The sequence below is a fragment of the Schistocerca cancellata genome, chromosome 9, assembly GCF_023864275.1.
Source record: "Schistocerca cancellata isolate TAMUIC-IGC-003103 chromosome 9, iqSchCanc2.1, whole genome shotgun sequence".
In the NCBI taxonomy this organism is placed as follows: Eukaryota; Metazoa; Arthropoda; class Insecta; order Orthoptera; family Acrididae; genus Schistocerca; species Schistocerca cancellata.
This window is the reverse complement of record NC_064634.1, coordinates 130,328,529-130,350,719: the sequence shown is the minus strand read 5'-3', so window position 1 is coordinate 130,350,719 and position 22,191 is coordinate 130,328,529.

Here is a 22,191-nt window from a genome sequence, read left to right as displayed (position 1 = left end):
TACTGTGCGGTGTGTGATCCGCATCAGGTGGGACTGACGGATGACATCGAAAAAGTACACAGAAGGGCAGCTCGTTTTGTATTATCGCGAAATAGGGGAGATAGTGTCATAGACATGATACGTGAATTGGAGTGGCAATCATTAAAACAAAGGCGTTTTTCGTTGCGACGGGGTCTTCTCATGAAATTTCAATCACCAGTTTTCTCCTCCGATTGCGGAAACATTCTGTTGGCACCCACCTACATAGGGAGAAATGATCATCGCGATAAAATAAGAGAAATCAGAGCTCGCACGGAAAAATTTAATAAATGAAAAGCATCAGTTTGGCTTTGTTCTCCAATATAAGCAAACTGGTGCTTTTCATATATTATAATGTTGTTCTACCAAGAACCGACGGAAGATTCTGTTAACGGAAAAATTTAAGTGCTCGTTTTCCCCGCGCGCCGTTCGAGAGTGGAACGGTAGAGAGACAGCATGAAGGTGGTTCACTGAACCCTCTGCCAGGCACTTTCTTGTGAATAGCAGAGTAATCACGTAGATGTAGATCTAGATGTCAGAATAAACCAGCCATTTTCGGTCAATCACTTCATTATTTTCCATTTTTCTTTGAAAGATAGTCACTGGCAAGAAACAGCACTGATCATCATATATTTTTTCACTTTTAGAGAAGTCACAAGACTTATTTTGTACGATATTGCAGCGCTTATGTTGATGATAAGTTCCTTTGGACAGGCATGTATATCCGAAGGAACAGAGACTGCGGCGACTACAGCCGTTACGAAGTACTTGAAATGTAGTCGCAGTTGCAAATCTGGACTAACATCAGCTGTATAAGGATTGACTACAAGGAAAATCGGTGCTGGACAGGGACTCGAATCGACATTTCCCACTTTCCCACTTATCGCTTGTTTTGATCGAAGCCGTACCTTGCGGTGATCTCCCTTAACGTGTCGTTGATTTCCCATAAGGCTGGATCTTTGTTTAGATTTACTGTTGTTTGCACTTGGTCAGTCCTTAACGTCTGATTCTGAGACATATCTTCAATTGTTATACTTATTGATGATTCCTCTACCACCTCTTCGTCAAAAACATAAATATCCGTTTTTTCAAAAGTAGATTGTTCAACAGATGACTGTTGTTGTGCCGCCCTGCTCAAATCTGTCTCATCTTTTCCAGATTCTATTGTGAAACTGCATGTTGTTGAAGTGCCTGGTCTTTAAACACTACTTCCACTTCCACTTTTTTAAAAAAGCTGTCGATTTTTATCGTTTCACAGATAATCTCTTCTTGTTCTTCTATTTTCATTTTGGCCTTTTTTTTATACTCAGCTCCACTAAGTTGCTTTCTCTCGTCACTCATTCTAACAATTTTTATCCAAGAACTAAAATAAAAGAATACATTAGAAATTTTATTTCTCGTACGTAATTAGTAGTATCCTTTGTTCAGGCTTCAGGCATTGAATAGTTACTTAACATAAGAACAAGACAATTATTTAACTGTGATACAACAAAAAATAGAAAATTCTTTGCATAGCTATTTACCAAGTTAACTTACACTTACTGATTCGTTGCGAATGATTTATTGTAATATATTATGATTACTTACCTACTGTAAGTTTACACACACTGGTGATGTTACATTATGAATTGTTCACACAGTCCGCGAAACACTTTGAAAAATTACAGCACACAACCAGAAAAATGTGCCACAGCAATATCCATAGTGTATTATTATTTGGCCATGATGACTTGGCGATTGTGCTTTTGCTCGTCTAAGCAGAGAAAATCGGCAGTTTATTTGACTCCTAGCGCTACCAACGATAACCTGCCCACTATGTTAAGGGTAATTGTGCCAGATCTGTTGCAGGCAGCTGGTGCTGCCTTCCCCTTCTCACTCCCCTGCCTCCATCAGCTTTAACGTGGAGGGCAAGGTCATTCCCAGCAGCCACCGTGCGAATCGTCAAGTTATCGTGGTCAGATAGTACTAGAAATTGCAGGACGCAATCAACTGAGGTGGCTAGTCTTCTGTTTCTGAAGTAAATATGGGACTCCCTATCCCGTTTGTATAGCCGTTCTTTATCTCACTCGAACTCAGTGCCACCTCGCGGCATACGCCTACAACAGTACGACCCATCTGTGCCCCGCGGCTGCCGTGCCGTGCTCATGCAGTACATTCGGTTAGACATATTTAGCGAACAGTCATGTCAGGGGTCCCCTTGCCACAACCAAACGCGACTACGCAAATTGTACAAAAATTTATCTTAGTGCTGAAACATATTTCATGTTGAATTGTTTGTCTAGACCTAATAGCGTTTAGATTTATAAATAGGAAATTTTTTAAGTTCTGTAAGACATACAATAATGTTTGAGCATATTTTCCGCCCCTAAAATCTGCCGCATAGCCTCCAGCCTACTCATCGCGCTAGTAAATCCGGAACTGCGTCAGCCACTTCTGCAGTAATGCAGAGTGGGTACCACTATGCAACATTACGCCTTCTTATGCACAAAATATTGTTTTCTGCCTGTATCATATGGCATATAGCTATTACATCCTCATTTCTTATCTTATCAGCATGCCTAATTTTCACCAGTCTTCTCTAGCACCACATCTCCTAGGCTTCGATTCTCTTCTGTTCCAATTTTCCCAGACCATGATTCACTACCACACAACGCCATGCTCCAAACGGACATTCTCAGAAGCTTCTGCCTCAAATTTAGGCCACAAATACCCTCTTTGCATGTTCAAAAATGGTTCAAATGGCTCTGAGTACTATGGGACTTAACATCTGAGGTCATCAGTCCCCTAGAACTTAAACCTAATTAACGTAAGGACATCACCCACATCCATGCCCGAGGCAGGATTCGAGCCTGCGACCGCAGCGGTCGCGCGGTTCCAGACTGAAGCGCCTAGAACCGCTCGGCCACATCTCTTTGCATGTGTTAGTCTTTATGTCCTCGTTGCTTCATCTGTCATAGGTTATTTTGCTTCCAAGGTAGCAGAATTTCTTAACTTTGTCTATTTCGTGATCAACAATTCTGGTGTTAAGCTTCTCGCTGTTCTTATTTCTGAAACTTGTCACTACTTTTGTAATAATTTATGGGCAGGAACCGTCGGTGAGCTTTAGGAGAGCACTACACTTCCAGAAACACAACCACTGTGGTGTATGGACGTCAGGGCACCATCCCACATCCTCAGATCGTACGACAGTACATCACCGTAACGTTTCATGGGCGGTCCCAAACGATGGTACTCTTATTCACCACGAGTGAATCGGTTGGATTTCTGGCTTTGGTGACATTCAAAGGCTTCAGTGCATGCCCGTCCCACCGACAATGTGCAACCACTGCACGAGCTTCTGACCAACGCATGTGACATTATCTCAATGGAGGTAGGCGTACATGAAAGTGTGCGTAATTAGCTACGAAGAGGCAGGCCGCGTGGCCGTGCGGTTCTAGGTACTTCAGTCTGGAACCGCGTGACCGCTACGGTCGCAGGTTCGAATCCTGCCTCGGGCATGGATGTGTGTGATGTCCTTAGGTTAGTTAGGTTTAAGTAGTTCTAAGTTCTAGGGGACTGATGACCTCAGATGTTAAGTCCCTTAGTGCTTACAGCCATTTGAACCGTTTGAACTGCGAAGAAGGCCTGAAGGATGTGTTCACAGATACTAGAATACAGGCGGCCTGTGAGCCGTGACGTCACCGTGAACCCTCTCGCCACGCTACATTGCACTGAAGTTCGCTCCTGGTAGCTGAGTGTTCAGCGTGACGGAATGTCATACCTAACTGCCCAGGTCCGATTCTCAACTGCATCGGAGATTTTCTCCGCTTAGGGACTGGGTGTTGTGTTGTCCTTAACATCATCATTTCATCCTCATCGACACCCAAGTCGCCGAAGTGGCGTCTACCAAACGGGAGGCCCTAGCCACACAGCATTTCCATTTCCATTGCATTGAAGCTTATAGGCAAATGGCGCACACATGTTTAGCTCATACACACCTATCAATGTAATTGAGATTTTCAAGGTTTTAGCATACTATTATTATTATTGTTATCATTATTAAGCTTTAAATCAGTTAGGCTATGTTTTATGGTCAGTGAAATGCCAGTGTAAAATCTCCAACTATGACATTTTCAAATTTTGTTTATAACTTTGACTGAGTTGTAAAAACATTAAGACTCAATATATACTAAGATGGTATCTGTTCTTTCGGATGGCTAGAGCGTCTGCCATGTAAGCAGGAGATCCTGGGTTCGAGTCCCGGTCGGGGAACACATTTTCATCTGTCCCCGTTGACGTATGTCAACGCCTGTAAGCAGCTAAGGGTGTTCATTTCATTGTAATTAAGACTCAAATCAGTAAAATCTGGCAGAACGCTAAATTAACTTAGTCTTATTCTTAATAATGACTTCACTAAGAAGAGAATATTTCAATATATCTCTTACGAATGATAACACTTCATAATTTATATATTTGTAGGCAACGTAAAGTCTCAGCGTTTTCCATATCTTCAGATGACTAGTTAGAACACCATTCTTCCATAACCACTTGCGGTTGACAGACACTAAAAGAGCCCTGAATAACTTTTTGAGCATGTTTAAATTTTAGTAATTCATCGCTACATCGAGAGAGACGATCTTATAAATTTGTACTCTTTTGCCAAAGCTCTTTTATTTCTGTGTCCATAATTTCTAATTATTGGGGTAAGCACACATTGTCGCATTTACAGCGGTGTCAGTTTTTATGGTTAACATTTTATCTAGTAGTAATTTATTCATTAGCTGGCAATATCTGTGAAATATCTTGTACTTCTTTACGGTAGCTTCGTTTTTGTGCACGAATATGTGTCTCCTTATTAGTCTCATTACTATGACCTAAACCAGTACCAGAGGATGATAGATTTAGAGTTGTAACAGCATCAGTTTATAGCTTCAATACTTAACTTCTCAAATCCCATTTATAATGCGAATCAGTAAAGTGCATTGAGCACACACATGCATTTTCTACTGAAAACGAATCTTCATATTTACAAACATTTATCCTTTTCCGTTTCGTCTCATTATTTTTAAGAAATATATGAAACTTAATTCCTAATTTACTTTGTTGTCTGCTGTGGTTAGTATAACTGGTCATCATGCAGTAAACTATAATTTCCGGTTAAAAACTTACTCTAAAAAATCCCTCAGTACGCTGATAATTAAGGTATAGCTCTGGACTCAGTCGCCAGTGACTAATAAAAATTCATGCTGTCGTAAACAACCTTGTTTTCGCTCTCAAACGCAATTACAACACAATACGTTATGGCAACTGCGAGCTGCTGAGTGCTGGTTGGGTTCACTCTGACGTCATGACGTCAGCGGCGTGGCTTGCTGCTGTGCAACTGCCTCTTGATCCCTACTGTGTATTCTAGTGTTCTTGGATGCGCCAGGATGCCTGGTAGCTACATGCAACACTGCCTATAGTGTCTATATGTAATCGACATGCGGGAATAAGAGGCCAGATTGGTTCGTATCTCAACAGATATTGGCTTCTGGACTTATTTTTCTTCTAGTTTTGAACAATACTACGAACTATAGGAAAAGCTGACACTTTTTTTTTAACACTGTGTATAGGGCAAAACCGAACTCTGCCCTCAAAATTTCGGAGTCCGTTCAGAGTTACACTATTTGATCAAAAGTATCCAGTCACCTGGCTGAAAATGACTTACAAGGTTGTGGTGCCAACCATCGGTAACGCTGGAATTCAATATTGTGTTGACCCACCTTTATCTTTGATGACAGCTTCCAGTCTCGCAAGCATACGTTCAATCAGGTGCTGGAACGTTTCTTGGGGAATGGCAGCCCATTCTTCACGGAGTGCTGCACTCAGGGAAGGTATCGATGTCGGTCGGTGAGGCCTGGCACTAAGTTGGCGTTCCAAAACATTCCAAAGGTGTTCTGTAAGATTCACGTCAGGACTCTGTGCAGGCCAGTCCATTACAGCGATGTTATTGTCGTGTAACCACTCCACCACAGGCCGTGTATTATGAACAGGTGCTCCATCGTGTTGAAAGATGCTATCGCAATGCCCGAATTGCTCTTCAACAGTAGGAAGCAAGAAGGTGCTTAAAACATCACTGTAGGCTTGTTCTGTGATAGTGCCAAGCAAAAAAACAAGGGGTGCAAGCTCCCTTCATCAAAACCACGACCACACCATAACACCACCGTCTCCGAATTTTACTGTTGGCACTGCACACGCTGGCAGATGACGTTCACCGGCCATTCGCCATACCCACACCCTGCATCGGATCGCCACATTGTGTACCGTGATTCGTCACTCCACACAACGTTTTTTCCATTTTACAATTGTCCAATGTTTACGCTTCTTACACCAAGCGAGGCGTCGTTTGGCTTTTACTGGCGCGATGTGTGGCTTATGAGCAGCCGCTCGATCATGAAATCCAAGTTTTCTCACCCCCGACTAGCTGTCGTAGTACTTGCACTGGACCCCGATGCAGTTTGGGATTCCTGTGTGATGGTCTGGATAGATGTGTGCCTATTACACATTACGACCCTCTTCAACCGTCGACGGTGTCTGTCAGTCAACAGACGAGGTCGGCCTGTACTCTTTTATGCCGTACGTGTCCCTTCGCGTTCCACTGCACTATCACATCGGAAACAGTGGACCTAGCGATGTTTACGAGTGTGGAAATTTCGCGTACGGACGTATGACACAAGTGAAACCAGACCACCCTACCACGTTTGAAGTCCGTGAGCTCCGCGGAGCGCCCCATTCTGCTCTCTCACGATGTGTAATACCTACTGAGGTCGCTCATATGGAGTACCTGGCAGCACAATGCACCTAATATGAAAGACATAAGTTTTTGGAGGTGTCCGGATACTTATGATCACGTAGTGTATCTCCTAATTATTTAGGTGTTAGTGGCTCATTACGGAATAATTTGTATTTCTTACTCCCATTTATCTTCGAATCTATAGTGCCCTGAAAATACCTGCACAACATAGATGTCGACGACATGAGCTATGCTTCTTGTTCCGACACAAACTTGTTCCACAGACTCACAGTACCTGCTGTTGACAACAGTAATGCCTAGTTCACTCTTTGACCCCAAACTTGCATTCACTACTGCTTGCTTCTGTCTCGAGCTTGTTTTTTACAGCTTCAGTTACAGTGTAACAATGATAAGTAGCAGTTTTGGTGATTGTATGTGACAAGCGTTATCACTGTTATGGAGTTAACTGGGGGAACGACCTGTTTAAATCATAATTATCACGCTGTAACGAATCACTGGATATTACTAGTCCTTTATATTCATGTACTAAGTAATGAAATGATTGTATGGCATTATTAGGAGTGGGTAGATGCCTTCTAGCTTAGTTCAGTTGCCTAGCGCAAGTCTTTCTGTTTAATGCCACTTCTCTGACTTGAGTGTCGATGATGATGATGAGATGAAATGATCAGGATATCCTAAATATCCAGCCCCCGTGAGCATGTGATGTAGTCTACTCTGGAAATACCACGAGAAGAGTGAATACATGGCTAATCAAACCTAGAAATCTTTTCCGACCTGGGATACTAAAATTTTGTGTACAACGATGACTATTATCCATAGCTATATAAACATGCTGTCGAAATGTACAAACACAGAGACAATATTAATAGAAAAGAAGAAGCCATGCAGCTTAGTGGTACATGGAACGCTGGCTCTACAGAATCGATTGATATGTTTTGTCTTTGGCCGACCACGGTCGATAGTTAAGTTTTATCTCTGGCACAGATTATTTCTGCTGGTAACGTGTAAAGTTCGACAACGTCTCTTTTCCACAGTATTTATGTCACTCAGCAACGTCCGACCTGTCAGTTGACAAGACAGCATAACAAGCAGCAATCCTGAAGACGACCAGCACACTTCTGGACGAAACGTTAAGAACAGAAAAGTTTCATGGACCACGGCCATACAACCCGAAAGACCCAGCAGCTGTTTACAAACCTTTTGTGAATACAATGAAGAAGGTCGATGTTCCAACAGTTTATGACTTATTTGAGTGTGAAATAATGGTTCAAATGGCTCTGAGCACTATGGGACTTAACTTCTGAAGTCATCAGTCCCCTAGAACTTAGAACTACTTAAACCTAACTAACCTAAGGATATCACACACAGCCATGCCCGAGGCAGGATTCAAAACTGCGACCCGCGGTTCCAGACTGTAGCGCCTACAACCGCTCGGCCACCCATGCTGGCAGTGTGAAATAAACGTTTAAATTTGTAAGAAGGATGCTGTAATCACTTTAGACATACATTTTTATTGGTTTGTGTAATGCTGTAACGTTAACCTTGTATTATAAAATTTGGGGGCTCTGTTTATCTCTGCTCACACTAGCAAAGATTTTGGGTTAACGTTTTATTTTGTTGGACTGGTGGTGGACATGCAGTGGAGCTCCATCATGGATGCCTTTTTCCAGCCCTTGTCTCTGCGGTGGTAATGGGAGGTGAGCTCCAGACATCTTCCTTCAGCCGGAGAGGATCTTTTGTCTGCTCTTCTACGTAGCTTTGCCACCCCGGTTTTTTTCTCTACAGCCGTTAGATTTCTTGCTCAAACAGACCCAGAGAGTCACATTCTGTGTTGGGATAGCAGATCTGGTTAGAATTAGGTTTCTGGTTCCTCCAAGTCTCATGCGCTGTCACTGGTTCTCAGAGGTCTCTCACGCACCACAGGAGAGGAAGAAGGGCCCCACGCTTTAGGGAAACAGAGAAGTAGACATTTTTTGACACTGTTGTTTCAATCGTCGGTGGGTGAGTATAATGGCTGAGAGCACCACTGATTTAGGCCATTCGCGATATTGTTTGAGTTAGGAATCAGTTTGTGTTGATGGCACCAGCACTATTAACTGCTCCTGTTTTGAAAAGAATCGTATGGCGCTAATTTTGTGTTTGAAATCTTGATGAGAGTGTCAGTAATATAGTTTGTTAATCGAGGGTTTGTTCTGCAGGCTATGCTGCACCCTCAGTGCTGATGGCAGCAGTCATGTAGCTCCCTCCTTGCTTTCAGTTTATCGGCTACTTTTATTTCATTTCATTTCCAAATCTTTTCGTGTGCAGTTTGAGTATTTATCAGACGCTTTGCCTGTTTCTCTCTTGCTGCTTGTTCATAACTTGACTCCATTTACCATAACGATAAAGCGTTTACTGATATTTCTTAACGTGTGTGCTTTACTTCAGCCAGAAGATGCCGCTTTCCCTTATTCTCCTTGTATCACTCTTCATCTGAGCTCTCCCGTCCATGATGGTGAGTAGTACATTCTGGCAGATCCCCTCAGCTATTTCCTCATCGGTAATGAATGCAGAGAGGACAAGGCTCCCTCACGTCCCCATTCCCTCGCATTCAATTCCCACCGTTAGTTCGACATTTTACTGAATTCGGTACGGCATGTGCACGTGCATTTCGTGTATTCGTGTATAATCATTAATTGCTAGCCCGTCTTCGTACATGTTTTTCTTATTCCATTATATGAATATTTTATAATTATGCTCATTTCTCTCCTTTTCAATTCAGGGAAGTTAACCCCTAATCACAGAGTGGATCGATCCCACAAGTAGGAACCTCAAACCCCGGGTGAAGCCCTAGACGGTTTTCCCTTGCTGAAGTAAACTCCTCGTTAGGACAAACGGAGACGCGTTTCCTTTGTGCAAGTTTTGTGAATGAAAAATTAGTCTCGAGCAGGCTCTGATTCTCCATTGCCCATTGCGCGAGCAGGAGAGTGAATAAAATTCACCTTTTCTCTCCCATATCTGGAGTGCGGTCGTGTCTACCACACATCCTGTGTACCTAATTCCGTTTATGTCAAGCGCACTACCGCGTGATTCTCTTCCCTTCCTCTCCGGAATCAATTAGGTAGACGATAGCGGCTACAATAGATGTTCATTCATGTATCGCCAATTAGCTTTCAGAGATAAGTGAACATCTCATAAATTACTAAATAGTTTCCCGTAATTCCTTCACGAAAGAAGACGAAGTAAATTTTCAAGTATTCGAAACCAGAACAGCTGTTTGCGTGAGCGACATAAAAGTAGGTATCTTAGGTGTTGCGAAACAACTCAAATCACTTAAGAAAGGCAAGTCTTCCGCTCAAGATGGTATACCGATCAGGTTCTTTTCAGACTATACAGACACAATAGCGTCTTTCTAACGCTCATCTGACGAAAGGGCTGTTCTTAAAGAGTGGAAAGTACCATAGGTCACACTAATATTCAAGAAAGGAAATAGGAATACCCCACTGAATTACAAACCCATATCTCTGACCTCAATTTGCAGTAGGATTTTCGAGCATATACTGTAGTCGAACATTATGATTCACCTTGAAGAAAAAGACTTATTGATACATAACCAACACGGATTCAGAAAATATCATTCTTGTGCAACACGCTAGCTCTTTATTCCCATGAAGCAATGAGTGCTGACGACAAGGGATCTCAGATAGATTCAATATTCCTAGATTTCCAGAAGGCTTTTGATACCGTTCCTCACAAGCGACTATTAATCAAATTGCGTGCATATGGAGTATCGTTTCAGTTGTGTGACTGGATTCGTGATTTCCTCTCAGAGAGATCACAGTTCGTAGTGACAGACGGTAAATCATCGAGTAGAACAGTAGTGGTATCTGGCGTTCCGCAAGGTTGTGTCATAGGCCCTCTGCTGTTCCTGATTTACATAAATGATTTAGGTGATAATCTGAGCAGCCCCCTTAGACTGTTTGCAGATGACGTTGTTATTTACCGTCTAGTAAAATCATCAGACGATCAATTCCAATGATCTAGAGAGAATTTCCGTATGGTGCGAAAAGTGGCAATTGGTAGTAAACAAAGAAAAGTGCGAGGTCATCCACATGTGTACTAAATGAAATCCGATAAATTTTGGGTATACGATAAATTGCACAAATCTAAGGCTGTCAATTCGACTAAATACCTAGGAATTGCAATTACGAGCAACTTAAATTAGAAAGACCACATAGATAATATTGTGGGGAAGACAAAACAGACTGCGCTTTGTTGGCAGAACACACAGAAAATGCGACAAACCCACTAAAGAGACAGCCTACATTACACTTGTCCGTCCTCTGCTGGAATATTTTTGGGCAGTGTGGGATCCTTATCAGGTACGATTGACGGAGCACTTCGAAAAATTGCAAAGAAGGCAACTCGTTTCGTGTTATCGCGCAAGAGGGGCGAGAGTGTCACTGATATGATACGCGAGTTGGGGTGGCAGTCACTGAAACAAAGGCGGTTTTCTTTGCGGCGAGATCTATTTACGAAATTTCAATTGCCAACTTTCTCTTCCGAGTGCGAAAATATTTTGTTGGCACCTACCTACGTAGGGATAAATGATCATCATAATAAAATAAGAGAAATCAGAGCTCGAACGGAAATATTTAGGTGTTCCTTTTTCCCACGCGCCATTCGAGAGTGGAATGGTAGAGAAGTAGTATGAAAATTGTTCGATGAATCCTCTGCCAGGCACTTAAGTGTGAATTGCAGAGTAACCATATAGATGTAGATGTAGAACGTAGACATTTGTGTCTCACTGTATCATTTGGCAGCTGTGCCAATCTGTAAATGTTTCGGTCATACTGTACTGCAGGTAGTGGGAGATAGCCGATGAGGTTATAGGACTGTCTGCGAGGATTCGTGCTAAGCCCGAGACAATATAATATTCACAGTCCTCATGTGTTAGGGGACCATTTTCCTACAGGATAACGCTCGTCCACATAGTCAACATGTTTGTATGAATTGTCAGCATTTGTCTCGTCCTCGAGGAAGTTTGTTGACTTCTCTTCAAGTCCAAAAGCTTGGCGACACAGTCTTTTAGCAACTCTACGCCACCTTGTCGACATAAATGTAAAATGCGTTTCAAGCAACTGATACCAACTGCATTCACCGACTGCATGACTGACTTTGTAAGTAGGCTGTTTATGTTTTCTTATTGGCAACGTTACATAGCGCTCTGTATGAAAATCACTGGCTGTGCTGCGTGCAGTCTGTGGCTAGTTTGCATTGTTGTCTGCCATTGTAGTGTTGGGCAGCGGCAGCTGGATGTGAACAGCGCGTAGCGTTGCGCAGTTGGAGGTGAGCCGCCAGCAGTGGTGGATGTGGAGAGAGAGATGGCGGAGTTTTGAAATTTGTCATAAACTACTATATATATTATGACTATTAAGGTAAATACATTGTTTGTTCTCTATTAATATCTTTCATTTGCTAACTATCCCTATCAGTAGTTAGTGCCTTCAGTAGTTTGAATCTTTTATTTAACTGGCAGTAGTGGCGCTTGCTGCATTGCAGTAGTTCCAGTAACGAAGATTTTTGTGAGGTAAGTTATTTGTGAAAGGTATAGTTTAATGTTACTCAGGGCCATTCTTTTGCAGGGATCTTTGATAGTCAGATTGCGTTGCGCTAAAAATATTGTGTGTCAGTTTAAGCACAGTCGTGTATAAATGTTCAAAGGGGACGTTTCAACTTATTTATCTGCGACTTGACCACTCGACACCACAAGAAATACCTATTTTATTTTTGAAATTACGATATCTTATTATTCGCGATTGCCTGGAATGGCAAGACACACGGCGCAGCACTTTTTTAAATTCACTTCTTAATCGTTATAGAATTTTCCTTGATAGTGCTATATTATGTTAAAGTACTCTAATTTATTATTTTGCATTAACTTAAACTCAAATCATGTATAAAACGAAACTGTAATAGCCTCCATGGAGATGCCTCGCTTACAATGTCTAAAATCTGGCAGTTCTCTAGTGGGAGCCTCAATAAAAACCTGAGGTAACATACGCTCGTCTTGCTACGACAGCTAAGGCCAAAGGCACAAGAACCTGCATTCGAGTGTTGAGCGAGCGTGCAGTGTACTGAAAACTGCGCCCACTGAAATTTGCGCCCAGTTAAATCTGCACCCAAGAAGTGGCCGAGAAAGGTCCAATAATCCCATTGCCCGGCAGGTAGAAAAAATGAGGGACGCTTGTAAGTAGGCTGTTTATATTTTCTTATTGGCAACGTTACGTAGCGCTCTGTATGAAAATCACTGGCTGTGCTGTGTGCAACCTGTGGCTAGTTTGCATTGTTGTCTGCCATTGTAGTGTTGGGCAGCGGCAGCTGGATGTGAACAGCGCGTAGCGTTGCGCAGTTAGAGGTGAGCCGCCAGCAGTGGTGGATGTGAGGAGAGAGATGGCGGAGTTTTGAAATTACATATATTATGACTTTTGATGATATTAAGGTAAATACATTGTTTGTTCTCTATTAATATCTTTCATTTGCTAACTATCCCTATCAGTAGTTAGTGCCTTCCGTAGTTTGAATCTTTTATTTAGCTGGCAGTAGTGGCGCTCGCTGTATTGCAGTAGTTCGAGTAACGAAGATTTTTATGAGGTAAGTGATTTCTGAAAGGCATAGGTTAATGTTAGTCAGGGCCATTCTTTTGCAGGGATCTTTGATAGTCAGATTGCGTTGCGCTAAAAAGTTATGAAAGAAATTGGCAATGTGCACCGAATTTTGAGATGGAACCGCCGACACGACGTAACAATGACCGATATGCGACTCGCCGACATGATGATTTTGACTATAAGCTGTTCATTACTACACGTAAATTCAAAACGTTTAAGAATTCTGCCAACGACATTCATCCACAAGCGTGGCCCCATCAATTCTCTCATTGTTTTCCTCCCAACTGGTCATTGGAGCACAGGTTAGAATTTATGTGTGGCTACTTGGAGAATGAACCAGCTGTAAGAATGCGATCGGTCATTCACGATTGTCACAGTGAAGGAGAATTTTACCATGCGTTCCTCTCAGCATATTGGTCTCAAGCCACACAAGACCGAGTAAAACATGACATCATAATGATGAAACGTCCCCTTAGAACAATTTATACACGACTGTGCTTAAACTGACACACAATATTTTTATCGCAACGCAATCTGACTATCAAAGATCCCTGCAAAAGAATGGCCATGACTAACATTAACCTATACCTTTCAGAAATCACTTACCTCACAAAAATCTTCGTTACTCGGACTACTGCAATACAGCGAGCGCCACTACTGCCAGCTAAATAAAAGATTCAAACTACGGAAGGCACTAACTACTGATAGGGATAGTTAGCAAATGAAAGATTTTAATAGAGAACAAACATTGTATTTACCTTAATAATCATAATATATATAGCAGTTCGATTTCAAATTACAAAACTTCGCCATCTCTCTCCTCACATCCACCACTGCTGGCGGCTCACCTCCAACTGAGCAACGCTACGCGCTGTTCACATCCAGCTGCCGCTGCCTAACACTACAATGGCAGACAACAATGCAAACTAGCCACAGGCTGCACACAGCACAGCCAGTGATTTTCATACAGAGCGCTACGTAACGTTGCCAATAAGAAAATATAAACAGCCTACTTACAACTAGAGGTATACGGGCTCGCACTTTCAAGCCATACTACATAGAACGCTTCGAACTGAGGCGGTCAATGTTAAGAATACACATGAAATCAGTACACGTGCAAAACCATGGAACATTGTAGATACTGTTTCAGATCTTAGTTATTTGAATAAAACTTCAGAAACGGAACTTTTCACGGTCATTCGAAAATCAGTTGACAGTTATTACTAGTTTCCTTGCATAAATACCATGATAAAGAAGATTTTTTCTGGAACTGCTACCAACTTTATTTTGGCGCTAAGATTTTTCTTAACTTTGTGTGTTTCCATAGCGTTATGTAAGAGAATTCTTTTTTTCTAGAAGTTAAATTACTTAAGATTTATCTTGAGCCCTACTAGAAAGACGCAAGTGTCTAATGTAGCAGTTAATCAATAAGAAATGGGCTGATATCGATGTTGATGAAGCAATTTAAGGAAATCTTCGGTTACCCATTCTGCTTTCTTAATAATCAGGTAACTGTATGTGTGTTTTTTCAATAATTTTACTTATTCGTTTTCATCCATAAAAAACTGTTTGCGAAGTAGTTGAAATTATGCTACGATTACATAATCAAACACGTGAAAAACTCCTACAAACAGATGTTGCATTTTGTGCTTTTCTGAGGTTGGCAGTTTCGGGGCGGGGGAGGTGGGAGGTGACAGATCAAATCTACACCGGATACTAAACTACCTACACTATGTGATCAAAAGTATCCGGACACCCCCAAAAACACACTTTTTCATATTAGCTGCATTGTGCTGCCACCTACTGCCAGGTACTGCATATCAGCGACCTCAATAGTCATTAGACATTAGGCAGAATGCGGCGCTCCGTGCAACTCACGGACTTCGAACGTGGTCAAGTGATTGCATGTCAGTTTGGAACTATTTCCTTTTTCTCCGTTTCTTATATAACAGTTTCTAAGTGTTCGCAGAGTTAAGTAATTCTGGATTATCTGAAAAGGACTTGACAACAAGTTTATTAGTCCCAGCATTTATATTCATACTGTAACTCAAATCAGAATTTATTGTGGTGAAGGAAGTAACGCAAGGAACTCCACTGTCAAGTACCAAGAGACAAGTGTGCATCTTATCATCTTCCTTCATCACAGACCACATACTACCGTTAATATTCCTGTTTTCTAAACGTGAAGTTATGTCACCCAGACTTTCCAATGAATCCTGCTGAAGATAACAATTATGGATTTCAATACTCTCCCGAATAGTCTTTTGCATGTTGTCTTCTTCTGTAGCTGCAAGACGTTTTACTTGGGCTCAGATTTCGAACAGTACGAAGGTGTATTTGGAAATATTGTGGGCACAGCATCATCTGTTAGTTTAGGAATTACTCTCGGAAAAACTTTTAATTCTCCCTTGTCCATAATTTTGTCCACCCTAATTACATACGACTCATTGAAATGTTTTACGCAAACACCTGGTTGTTTCACTTTGGAAAAGTCAGTTGGAATGTGTCTAAGCCAACATTATGACGATTTTCATCCGATGGCAATGAAAATATTGTTGTTCTTTCTGTTTCCGTTTCGTATTGGATCGGCACCCAAAGACACTACACTGACTTGGCATTTCGAAATTTCTCCAAATCTGGAAATAAAACGAAACGCAATTAATATCTCTTGCAAGTAACTACCACGATGTTTGTTCCAGGTTTATTTTATTGCTACCTCGCGACTGTAACCTCAGAGCTTTAAATGCAGAGAATTTCAACTTTTACTTACCGCACACGCACACACACACACACACACACACACACACACACACACACACACACACATATATATATATATATATACACTTTAGTCCGGAAATCTTCTTCCAATAACCATACAATCTCAGACATACTATATCAGTGACTTGTATTCAACACAGTAATAAATTTAAGACTCAGAATGAAATAAAATAGATGGCTACGTGAAATCTGTGAGGTTAATATGCGTGCGTCTCATCATATTTTAACACTTATTCAGCATATAAAATCTTGTGTGATCGTTGAATTACTTTCTTACGTGAACAGTAAGAAATTTAGTAGAAGAAACTCACACTACAGAATGGAATTCACTGAAAACTAGCACAGAAGAGCAATTACCGGCTGCCATGAATCACGACTATAATAACAAACCTCGGCACTGCCGACCTCGTGAACCACGAGGTATGCCAGAGTTTCTGACGTAACGAAAACGGGCCCGGCCTGTCTTTCTCGCGGGCCTCGGCGAAAAAAGCATGTTGGGGAGTGTTTCCGACAGGCAGAACGATATGTAGTATATCAGATATTGAGAACGTCGATTTTAATGTAGATCAATGAGATATAAAAACGACACCTCTCTTCAGTACAGAGTCCCGAGACGCCATGTTGGCTGTAAGCTGAATCCCATATGCATATGCGCCGCTTCTAAGCGCCAGCAACCTGAGGATCTCTCGAAAATCTGTTGTTATTTGTACGAGTTGTTGCAGTAAAATGTCGGAACACGCCATATTGGTGGTTAACGAATTGTTGTAACTTGCGTGTTGTGAAAGTATACTCTTTCAAGGGCAGAGTCACTTTGACGATCCATCAGAAACGCATTTTTCTTGGTGCGGTTTGTCATAATTGAATGTCAGTCAATGAGATACCTACGTTTAAAGCTTTCAGGAGCTGGTGAGATGTGAAGTATGAGTGTAATTCATTCAACAAGCACATAACGTAATGGGTTGAAAAAAAAAAAGGCTCTGAGCACCATGGGACTCAATTTCTGAGGTCATTAGTCCCCTAGAACTTAGAACTAGTTAAACCTAACTAACCTAAGGACATCACACACGTCCATGCCCGAGGCAGGATTCGAACCTGCGATCGTAGCGGTCTCGCGGTTCCAGACTGCAGCGCCTAGAACCGCACGGCCACTTCGGCCGGCGTAATGAGTTCACTCAGAGTTGTAAGCTAACAGGTGTTGTGGTGATGGATCGCTTCTCAGTAGATCCAAACATTTTTTGTAACCTTTGCCTTTTCTAATAAGTTCTGACACTTTATTATTAGTTTAATGGAAGTATAGTCTCTAATATTCGACGTTACGTAAGTATAACTGCGCTCTTTCTGAAGAATGAGTTTGTTCGATTGGGTTTATCTACAAGACAGCTTGCACTACTTGCAGTAAAATATTTTGCACTTTCTTGCTTCAAGTTTTGTACCTCACATGCTGTAAAGATTTGCTACTGTACAGGAACAGTGGTCAAGTAAGAATGACCTTAGGGTTTCGCTAAAAATTGAGAATGAAGAAATAATTTTATCTTACGTGGAGAACCATTGTAAATTTAAATAGCACCATTTCTTAATGGAACATTCAGAAGCCGATGTCCTTACTGAATGGACATGGTCTTTCCGTTTTGTCTTACAACATGTTCACGTATACTGAACTTTTTATTTACGTAGCCGGCCGGTGTGGCAGAGCGGTTCTAGGCGCTACAGTCTGGAACCGCGCGACTGCTACGGTCGCAGGTTCGAATCCTGCCTCGGGCATGGATGTGTGTTATGTCCTTAGGTTAGTTAGGTTTAAGTAGTTCTAAGTTCTAGGGGACTGATGACCACAGCAGTTAAGTCCCATAGTGCTCAGAGCCATTTGAACAATTTTTTTTTTATTTACGTACACTACAGACAGAACAACACGACTAGAGTATGGATGAGAGAGGAAATATGCGTTTCAATCGTAAGAATTTTATGCCCGTCCATTTCGTAAACAGTGTGATTTGCGACCAAGTTGCAGCCAATTGCCGCTGGAGCGCGCTGCGATCACGTTCACCCCGTTGAAGCACAAGAGCCGAATGCGCGAGTCGCATCGTTTTCTGGGCGTTCGGCAGCACACTGAACTCGGCATGCTGAACGTGGACGTTCGAATGCACGGTCTGTGGGCCGATGACTCAAGGGTCCACGGCCGTTCCAAGTGGTAGACAGAGACGCAACGGTTGTCAGGATGCAGCGAGGCTTCGGCCGCTCGGCTCAGGAGCTGCAGAGGACTCTGCTATTGGCGGAAGCGTAGATCGCAAATGTGCACTGCTATCAGGGGGCCAGCAAGTAGTGCCAGCGCTACTGCTGCTGGAGAAACCCAGCCATCTGGCGGTTATGGTGGGGAGAGGCCATCGCACTGTGAGTACGATAGACTGTAATATACATTGGGTGGATCAAAAAATCAATAAAATCTGTAGTAGTATGGCTGGATAAATGAAAAATTGAGACGAGTATGTAGGTCTAGACGCGCTTACGACTGGACCATTAGTTTTTAAGTTATCCAAAATGTAAGATTTATAAAGACCATGAACTTTAGGAATAAATAACTCTTTAACACTGTATACACAGACAGCGTTTGGGGTCCGCAGCTCGTGGCAGTGCGGTAGCGTTCTCGTTTCCCACGCCCGGGTTCCCGGATTCGATTCCCGGCGGGGTCAGGGATTTTCTCTACCTCGTGATGACTGGGTGTTGTGTGATGTCCTTAGTTAGGTTTAAGTAGTTCTAAGTTCTAGGGGACTGATGACCATAGGTGTTAAGTCCCATAGTGCTCAGAGCCACTTGACAGCGCTTGGGCAGCTCTATCGATACATGATTTCAGATAGCTACACCTAAAATAAAACCGAGCGAGGTGGCGCAGTGATTAGCACACTGGACTCGCATTTGGGAGTATGACGGTTCAATCCCGCTTCCGGCCATCCTGATTTAGGTTTTCTGTGACTTCCCTAAATCGCTCCAGGCAAATTCCGGGATGGTTCCTATGAAGGGGCACGGCCGATTTCGTTCCCCCTCCTTCCCTAATCCGATGAGACCGATGACCTCGCTGTCTGGTCTCCTTCCCCAAAAACAGCTCCCGGCCTAAAATAAAATTTGAATTATAAACTAGAGTTTAATTCCCATGACACAAAAACATAATATTCACATAAAATAGCCTGTAAATAAATAAAAGTAGTCGCAGTATTATTTACTAAACTAGGATATCTTCCCAGAAATGAGTTTGTTAAATGGCTCTGAGCACTATGGGACATAACTTCTGAGGTCATCAGTCCCCTAGAACTTAGAACTTCTTAAACCTAACTAACCTAAAGACACCACATACATCCATGCCCGAGGTAGGATCAGAACCTACGACCGTAACGGTTGCGCGGTTCCAAACTGTAGCCCCTAGAACCGCTCGGCCACTCCGGCCGGCAATGAGTTTGTAATTGTTCGTAACACAACAGTCCAGTGGCTGTATTTGTCAGTGTCTATATAGTTCGATGCAATGTTCCTTCGGATATGTAAGCATGTCCAAAGGATCACAAGCTGCTGACGATCTATAGCAAATTGTGAACACATTTCATGATTTAATACAACTACAGATCCAGCAGTGTCTGTTCCTTCGGAGACTCGAATTCCGGACCTTTGCTTTTCGCAGGGAAGTACTCTATCACTGAGCTACCCAAGCACGACTCTCGACTCGTCCCCACAGCTTCAATTCCGCCAGTACTTCGTCTCCTACTTACCAAACTTCACAGAAGCTCTCCTGGTAGGGCACTTGCCCGCGAAAGGCAAAGGTTCCGAGTTCGAGTCTCGGTCCGACACATAGTTTTAATCTGCCAGGAAGTTTCATATTAGCGCGCACCCCGCTGCAGAGTGAAAATTTCAGTCTGCATACGGACACTGTCAAGTATAGACACTGCACTAATGTATTTAATGCCAAAGCAAAGGCAACCTGTGGAGAAAAACAACAAACACTCTCCCTGTATGAAAAAAATGATTCAAATGGCTCTGAACACTATGGGACTTAACATCTGAGGTCATCAGTCCCCTAGAACCTAGAGCTACTTAAACCTAACTAACCTAAGGACATCACACACATCCGTGCCCGAGGCAGGATTCGAACCTGCGACCGTAGCGGTCGCGCGGTTCCAGACTGAAGCGCCTAGAACCGCTTGGCCACACCGGCCGGCTCTCCCTGTATGAGAATCTCACATTTGTGCGAGCACAATGGGAAGTATACACTGGGACATTTGGAGGTTTGGATCGGTTTTGAGGCGTGCTCCGATAGCCGAAATGCTTAGGGCGACCGCTGGCGACAAGCAGGAGGTCCAGATTCGAGTACTGGTCTCGAAAAAAATTTTATTTGTTTCCAATAAATTGTTTAATTTTTGTGGCACCGTTGAAATTTATTTAGTTTTATTATTAGTAGTTATTATTGTTCTGGTAAAAGACTTATGGAAATCTGTAAAGCTCACCCTCTGACCATATTACTATTTTTAGTGAGAACTAAAACAAAAACAGTAATATATTATTCTTCCTATTAATTATGAAAAGACAAATTCTCTTGTATCTCACTGAGATTATAAAAATGTTTTTCAATATCTCCTAATAATTAATACAATAACGCTCCTGCGCACAACAGACAATTTACCTCGTCTTGCCGCTGCAACTGCGTGAAATTCTGCATCCAGCAACATGCTAAACTAACTCAAAAGAAATACTGCGACCCATGAAGAGTGCAGTGAACGGTCACAATTACTGACCCAACTTCTGCCATTATATATATACAGGGTGCTACAAAAAGGTACGGCCAAACTTTCAGGAGACATTCCTCACACACAAAGAAAGAAAATATGTTATGTGGACATCTGTCCGGAAATGCTTACTTTCCATGTTAGAGCTCATTTTATTACTTCTCTTCAAATCACATTAATCATGGAATGGAAACACACAGCAACAGAACGTACCAGCGTGACTTCAAACATTTTGTTACAGGAAATGTTCAAAATGTCCTCCGTTAGCGAGGATACATGCATCCATCCTCCGTCGCATGAAATCCCTGATGCGCTGATGCAGCTCTGGAGAATGGCGTATTGTATCACAGCCGTCCACAATACGAGCACGAAGAGTCTCTACATTTGGTACCGGGGTTGCGTAGACGAGAGCTTTCAAATGCCCCCATAAATGAAAGTCAAGAGGGTTGAGGTCAGGAGAGCGTGGAGGCCATGGAATTGGTCCGCCTCTACCAATTCATCGGTCACCGAATCTGTTGTTGAGAAGCGTACGAACACTTCGACTGAAATGTGCAGGAGCTCCATCGTGCATGAATCACATGTTGTGTCGTACTTGTAAAGGCACATGTTCTAGCAGCACAGGTAGAGTATCCCGTATGAAATCATGATAACGTGCTCTATTGAGCGTAGGTGGAAGAACATGGGGCCCAATCAAGACATCACCATCAATGCCTGCCCAAACGTTCATAGAAAATCTGTGTTGATGACGTGATTGCACAATTGCGTGCGGATTCTCGTCAGCCCACACATGTTGATTGTGAAAATTTACAATTTGATGACGTTGGAATGAAGCCTCATCCGTAAAGAGAATATTTGCACTGAAATGAGGATTGACACATTGTTGGATGAACCAGTCGCAGAAGTGTACCCGTGGAGGCCAATCAGCTGCTGATAGTGCCTGCACACGCTGTACATGGTACGGAAACAACTGGTTCTCCCGTAGCACTCTCCATACAGTGACGTGGTCAACGTTACCTTGTACAGCAGCAACTTCTGTGACACTGACATTAGGGTTATCGTCAACTGGACGAAGAATTGCCTCGTCAATTGCAGGTGTCCTCGTCGTTCTAGGTCTTCCCCAGTCGCGAGTCATAGGCTGGAATGTTCCGTGCTCCCTAAGACGCCGATCAATTGCTTCGAACGTCTTCCTGTCGGGACACCTTCGTTCTGGAAA